The sequence below is a fragment of the Lissotriton vulgaris genome, chromosome 2_1 (assembly GCF_964263255.1).
Source record: "Lissotriton vulgaris chromosome 2_1, aLisVul1.2, whole genome shotgun sequence".
Lineage (NCBI taxonomy): Eukaryota > Metazoa > Chordata > Amphibia > Caudata > Salamandridae > Lissotriton > Lissotriton vulgaris.
In genome coordinates this window covers 709,087,939-709,095,109 of record NC_141687.1, presented here as the reverse complement: position 1 = coordinate 709,095,109, position 7,171 = coordinate 709,087,939, and the positions used below count along the sequence as shown (strand labels likewise).

The following is a 7,171-nucleotide window of genomic DNA, read 5'->3' as shown; positions in this document are numbered from 1 at the left end:
GAAATGTTCTTCCTGTCCCCATTAGGGCTCTACCAACCCACACACAGTTTTGGAAATTTTTGAAAGCTTGGTTGGTCGTCTCCTTCTGTGATTAACACATCATTTTACCTCTTGCCTCTTTTGTAACTATGTCTGCAGAGCATGAGGACAAACTTTGGGGTGACAGCCATGCTTTACAAATATATATATATATACACACAGACATTGACATAATTTGGCCAGCACTAGTGCATTATGCCCTTGTACTAGTCCTTATAAGGGGGTCCAGGTGGCCAGGGCCCGATGGGTACACCATAAGATCTATCATTTGGGAACTAAAAACGTGGCGATCCAGAATGAAAGGTGCATCGGAGAAGCCTTCACCCCCTTAACAAACTGCACTCATGTTTGTGTTCTTTTTTTTAACTGGAGCAGGCTTTTTAAATATTTTACTCAGCACTCAAAATGCAAGCCAGATCTATTTGATTTGCCAATGGCGACGGGTGGCAGGATACCAAGGACCTACCCACCTGAACCACTAACTACACTTCCACCAGCCTAACAGGAACCTTTGCTCAGCACACTTCGCCCTCCCAGAGATAGAACACATATGACGCAGCCCCACCTCTCCGCCAAAGCTTGGAACACCCTACCCCTCCACCTCAACACTGCACCATCGCTGACAGACTTCAGGAGGGACTCAAGACCTGGCTCTTCGACTGAGACCAGCAGCAAGCGCCTGGGTACCCCCGGGTGAATAGCCAAGCTCTACAAATACGACTTGAAAAGAACGTTAGCTCCGGCAGACAGAGAAGCCTCACTTCTGCACTAAGTGCATTTGGACCTGAGCAGCACCAATAAATGTAACTAGGCGCCTTCCAGCCGTGACCCCTGAGTGCCTGGTGGTGGCTGTGTGGGATGAAGGTGATGGGCATTGTCACAACGTGAGCAGGTGATTGCAATTAGCAGGGCCTCTTGAAATGCCTGAAATAATGATGCTGGCACCGACATGTCTGACGGACACTTCTCTGTTCTCAGTTGTTTCCCTGGGTGGCAGCTCTCGGGCTGATAACGAGCGCATTAAAAGGGAGAGTGGCGTTCTCTCCGGTTTCAGCACTCTGCCGGGCACGCCTCGACGCTCTGCCAGCCTGGCTGGGTGCCCGCGCCACTGAAACCCGAGCTCGGGAGCGGTCCCCGGTGCTGCAGGCAGGGCAGGGCGGGGCGGTGCAGGTGTAACCCGACCCGCGCTGCAGCGGGGACGGATTCCACCGAGGCCTGAGTGACTGAAGGAGCGGCGAGATCTCCGGGGAAATCTACCTGAGAAATCTGACTGACTGAAGGAGCGGCGAGATCTCCGGGGAAATCTACCTGAGAAATCTCGGGGGTATCTGCAGGATCCCGGTCACGGACATTCAAGGTAAATCTGGCAAATGGGACAAATGCGCGATTAGTCATTTTAATGATATAATATTAATAAGCATCGGAAAGGCATTCTCACAGCAGCAGGTCCCGGGCGCGTTTGTTACAGAAGCTCGCGCAGGTAGCTCTTTCCTCGTATTTTAAACACAATGTCACGTATGGCATAGTTACAATTAATAACAAGCATTTACAATGCAACGGTTTCGCCTTTGAAAAAGTTAGAACTATTGGCATTGTAAATGAGAAACTTTTTATGTATGTGTTGGTTTTGAAAACAGATAAATGAATGGCACTGTCATTTACAATGCCAATAGCTTAATCTCTCGCAAATGCCACACACAAACACACAGACCCAGAGAGAGTCCCACACACATACATACCTACAGAGCCACACACAGAGCCACACACAGAGCCACACACAGAGCCACATACACAGACACACACACAGCCCCCTGTCGGTGGGCAGCGTGGAGCAGACCAGCACCCAGCCCGACAGGGCCAGCAGGAAGGCCACGATCTCCCCCGCCATGCTGGACATCATGGGCGTAGGAAGTGTGGGGGACGCGGGGGATATATCCCCCCCAGATTTTAAAGTGGGGGGGACACGGGGGACCAGCATGGGAGGGACGAGGGGACAAAAGAATTTCCCCTCTCCCTCCTGTTATTCACAGGGCCATTAACGATGGCCCTGTACTTGACCTGCCAGGAGTCAAAGAGGCCACCCGCCCTCTGCCCTTTGTTATGCTGCAGGAAGCGGTCTCCTAAGGGCAGAGAAGGAAAAACACTCTGTCTCTATTCCTTCATACACAGAGAAGGCAAGCACAGTGTCAACTTCTCCTGATCTGCCTCTGGCAGCGGCCCAATCTATACCTTGAAGTTTTCATGCAGTTCTTTGATGATGGTTAATAGCTCACTGTTCAATGTTAGGATTTTAACTTATAAAATGCAAATATCAAAAGAATCTTTCAGACAAAAGTAGTAACTCATTGACCTATTTACATGATATGCATTTTGAGATCTGCGTGGTACACGTTCTTTGCAGCAGGCATATTACCCTACTGTGGCTACCTTACCATGAGTCAAAGCTTCCACTAGACAAAACTCCGATCTCTCTCAATAAAGGTTATTAATCACCAAAGTTATCTTCACATTTTTATTGTTGCCTGAAAATTGCTGGAGACCAAGAATGCAGAAGCAGGAATTTTTCAAACCATAATGCACTTGCAAACACGACGTCCCCACCCTAAGTCCGCGACCTTTGTTTGCTTAGTGCATGAAGATGCAAGATTCATATACATGTTTTTTTAACATTTGTTCTGATTACTATATGAAATAATAAACAAGCATACATGCAAACTGTGACAACATGCCTGCTTTTCTCAATATTTCACTTCGAAAGTATGCAATTGTATTTATTTAACGGGCGGTGATTTGTATAGGGTCACTGGGAAGTCCACAAGGTTGTCCCTGTCCCCCCCAGAATTTTAGTGTCTCCTACGCCCCTGCTGGACATGGTCACCGGCAAGGGTCACAGGGCACAGGTGTCAGAGCTGAGGGCACGGGTGAGGGCAGAGGGTACAGGGGTAAGAGCTGAGGGCAGAGGGGTGAGAGCTGAGGGCACAGGGGTAAGAGCTTAGGGCACAGGTAAGAGCTGAGGGTACAGGAGTCGGAAGCGAGGGCCTAGGAGGAGCTGAGGGCATAGGGCAGGGTAAGAGCTGAAGGCAGAGGGGTAAGAGCTGAGGGCACAGGTAAGAGCTGAGGGCACAGGAGTCAGAAACGAGGGCCTAGGAAGAGCTGAGGGCACAGGGCAGGGTAAGAGCTGAGGGCACAGGGCAGGGTAAGAGCTGAGGGCACAGGGCAGGGTAAGAGCTGAGGGCAGAGGGGTAAGAGCTGAGGGCACAGGTAAGAGCTGAGGGCACAGGGGTAAGAGCTGAGGGCACAGGGGTAAGAGCTGAGGGCACAGGTAAGAGCTTAGAGTACAGGGGTAAGAAGTGAGTGAGGGCCCGGGGTGAGATCAGATGGCAGAGGGTTTAGAGCTTAGGGCACCTGCGAGGGCAGAGAGCAATGCGGTAAAGCACCTTTACCCGCGCTCATATTTACTAAATTATCTTATCTGAATACTTTATAACTCATATTGCACAGGTGGAATTTGCTCCTCCTTCACAGTATGCTTAGCAGGGGTCAAATCTGGTAAATGGTTCCGGTGCTGGGTAATTGTGCACAGACATTAGTAGCGGCCAGCGAGTATGAGAATGGTATTCACACTGACCTTCCGGTGCGAAAAATACACTCATGACGTGTGTTGTGCAAAACTCTATTGCACCATTTCAAACCTCCATAGCACTGACGCCATGACCGCAATCAGATCACCAGATGTTTATCACATTGTGTAAGTGCAAGAGAGGTCACACCCGTCTCCGCCTCCCTGGGTGGAAGGTACAGAGTTAATGTTTCACCTGCTCTGCACTTCACCCTTCCTGGTTGAGGAATGCAACTAGCAACTGAGATCAGGCGAGGCCACCCTTCGAATACAGTGAAGCAAGCCAGACCGACCACGACCGGCGCCACAAGAGATAAATCATTGTCTGAGAATGGGGAAGCTGATCTGGATCTCCTCCCCCTTACGATCAGGGGCAACAAGTGAATGCCTTCTTATGAAAATCCTGGGCCTGCTGAGGAGTGGTAAAGACATAATGTTTTCCCCGGTGTGTGACCCGCAGATTGGCCAGATATAGCAAGACATAAGGAATACTGATCTGCTGCAACTTTCGTTTTACAGGTTACGAACGTCTTGCGTAAAATCTGGGGAAATGGAAATGTAGTGACCGTCATACTTTAGATCTCGCTTTTCCTGTGTCATTCGGAGGATAGCATCACTGTCATTGTATTTCAAGAGAGGGGCACTTATGGGTCTAGGGGTAGAGCCCGGAGGAGACTAGCAGTGAGAGAGCATTGGGCTCGCTACACTATCAGGACTTTAGAAAAGACAGAGGCAAGATGGTGTCAGTGTGAGTGGTCCCTGAAGGAATCGCTCTGTGGACTCCAAACCCGTGTGATGAACTGCGCCTAGCCCAGCCGGCTTCTGCATCGTATAGAGAGAACGCTGTGGAAGATGAGGGGGGCTAACAGCCTCTAGCCTACTGATTTAACCTACAACTACAACTACAAACCGATGACCTACGATCGGCCAGGCAGCGCCGAGGTGAGGTAAGGTGAGGTACACAGCGAGGTACGTGAAGGGGTGCAGTCTCCAATCCTCTATCACTGTCTGAACTTGCTTTCACCTTCTAAACCCACCGCTGCTATTTCTGCTATTGCTGCTATTTCTGCTTCTGTTGCTGCTGTGGGAGAAGGCATGAAGGCATGAAAGCATGAAAGACTCACCGGACAGAGCGGCCTGCAGGATTGGCACTGTGGCGGGATGAAGTGCATGGTGGGTGCGGCAGTTGACTAATGGGTGCAAAAAGACTGTAAAAGCCCGTAAAAGTACTGACTAAGCTCATGCAAAGTTATTTAAGGCTATTTGGCGCCCTCAAGTGGAAACAAACATTTACGGGACTTGCCCTGGTTGTGACTTAAGGTTAGCTCTGCTCCGATCAAGAAACCGATACAGATGGTTTCTGATGGTTGTAGCGCAAGTCTTGTGGCCGTGGCTGGATCAGTGGGGTCGATGAGTCATCCTGAGTGTAACATCGACTCAGCATCGGCTCAGCTTGCAAACAATAACATTGTACCGCTGTAATAATTTCAATTACCGCAACATCATGAGGGGGGTGTATTCGGCAAACGATAAATTACAACAAACATAAACACTTACTCAGCTACTGGAAAAAGCTCTGCCCTCTGCCCTCCTCTGCTCTCCTCGCCAGCACTGTACCACAGCCATTTTCTCTTCTTCTACCTCCGAGGCATCGATCACAATCAATCAATCACTCGCTCTACAACTCTGCTGATCTATTAAACCCCTGCCGCTCGGCTGGTCTGTCTTCCGGCCCAAGTCTGACGATCTGCCACGCTACTCGACTTTCGGCAGGGAGTCCAAACTATTCGGATGTCAGAGGAGGCTGTTGCGGGAAACATTAGGTGGCCAGCAGCGTGCAGGGTGCGAGAGGTTTGGCATAGTCAAAAACAAAAAAAAACAAGCATTTACAAGTGGGGCTGGAGACACGGACAGCGGGAGGGGGGCGGGAAGGGGCACACGGACAGCGGGAGGGGAGGGGAGCACTCACCTGGACTTCTTTTGGCGGCGGTCGGCCTGGAGAAATGAAAAAAAAACCTTCGAAGAAAAAAAAAATGAACCACCGCCCACCGCAGCATGACATTCTAAAAAGGGCGGGATGCGAAAAAATCTACAGAACGCCCACGAATCTGCTCCGACAGTTACGGATAGATCTCTCTTCCAATGGCTAGCCTCCATTTATGGAGCTAGCCAATGGAAGAGAGAGGCGGGACAAAGCCCCGTACTAGTAAACATAAGATTTCGCCTGCGCGAACACTGCTGTGCAGTGCTACGCCAGGCCAAACCTAAAAATGAGTGCATTGTTGTCTTCATTCGGCACTGAGGTTGTCGCAGTGGTGGGCCCGTTGATTGTTCGTGCATGTCCTTGGCTGCAAGCCCCTGGCCGTGGCATGATACATCTCACTTTTGATGTTTACCACTAACACACAAGTACTTCTGTTTTGTTTCCTTGGGAAAAAAATGATGTAATATGATTCAAACAAATCTATGGCGCATCTTTGGCACACAGCACGCCTCTGATTGGAACTCTGTCATCAGCCGTCTGACGTGCACCGGAACAGGTTCCACCTCACGAGACACCGCATAGATGACGATTCTTCGAATGCCAGGAGAAGTACAAGTTTCATCCTGTACCCTTTGACCCCAGATGACGTTAGGGTCGACACCTTGTCCTAGACGTAGCTCTTCAGGAGTATCCTACTTCTTTCTGGGGGCATGACATTTTAAGGATTTTGGGGGGCCTCTGCCAAATGTATTTTGGGGGGCCCTGTTCGGGGCAGCTTTGATTAATGATCCAGTTTCAACACTTTCATGCCCTATTTGACCAGGTCCCTGACAGTGCACTGGCACTTGTCCAAATTCGAAGTGTGTTTACGTATAATATTCCGGGATATTGATGTGTGTTTTTAATATTGTAGCACAGCAGCAGCTCAATACTATTAATGCAAATAGTCTCAGTGACACCATCCCGTTTTTTTTTATGTTACATGAAACATAAAAACAACATTTCTCTGCAAAATGCCTCTGAAAAACTCTCATATATCAACCACATAAAAATAAATTGAGAAAAACAGTATTTAAAAAAAAGTGTTCAAGAATTATTCAAGGACTCCAGGGAAAGACTCTGCAGAAAAGAGCTGGCTCTATCAGGGGGCGCCCTGAAAGGCTGTGCCCTGGGCCAGAGCCCACTTTGCCCATGCCTCAAAATGTCTGTGCCTGAGGTTCAGGGGAAGAGCAGTGAGTCGGGTGTAAGCAGGGCTGCTTTGTGTTTCTCTCTCTGGTTTTCTGTCCTCTGAGATCAGTGATACCAAAAGCAGTGCCAGTGGTGCTAAGCAGCTGCTACTCCTGGCTACCCCTTAATGATGCCCATGAGATCCAGGCACATCATTACCGCCCCAAGGCCCCAGACTCTGGTCGCAGTCAGAAGCGCATTAAAACGTCAAGTTTTCGTAGAGAAGTAGCGTGGCACTCTTTGGGGTGTCAATAAGCACAGGGCACCCCAACGTATTTTAGGGCCCCCATCATTTTGCATAA

General features: G+C 49.5%; 1 protein-coding gene across 1 annotated transcript in view; it reads left to right on the top strand.

Annotated features, from left to right (window-relative positions):
- Positions 1-663: 663 nt before the first annotated feature.
- AMPD3 (adenosine monophosphate deaminase 3) overlaps positions 664-7,171 on the top strand; it is a 119,165-nt gene continuing 112,657 nt past the window's right edge. Inside the window, exon 1 of the mRNA XM_086955957.1 lies at positions 664-1,396. The gene's annotated coding sequence lies outside the window, so the exon portion shown is untranslated. The remainder of the gene's footprint in view (positions 1,397-7,171) is intronic.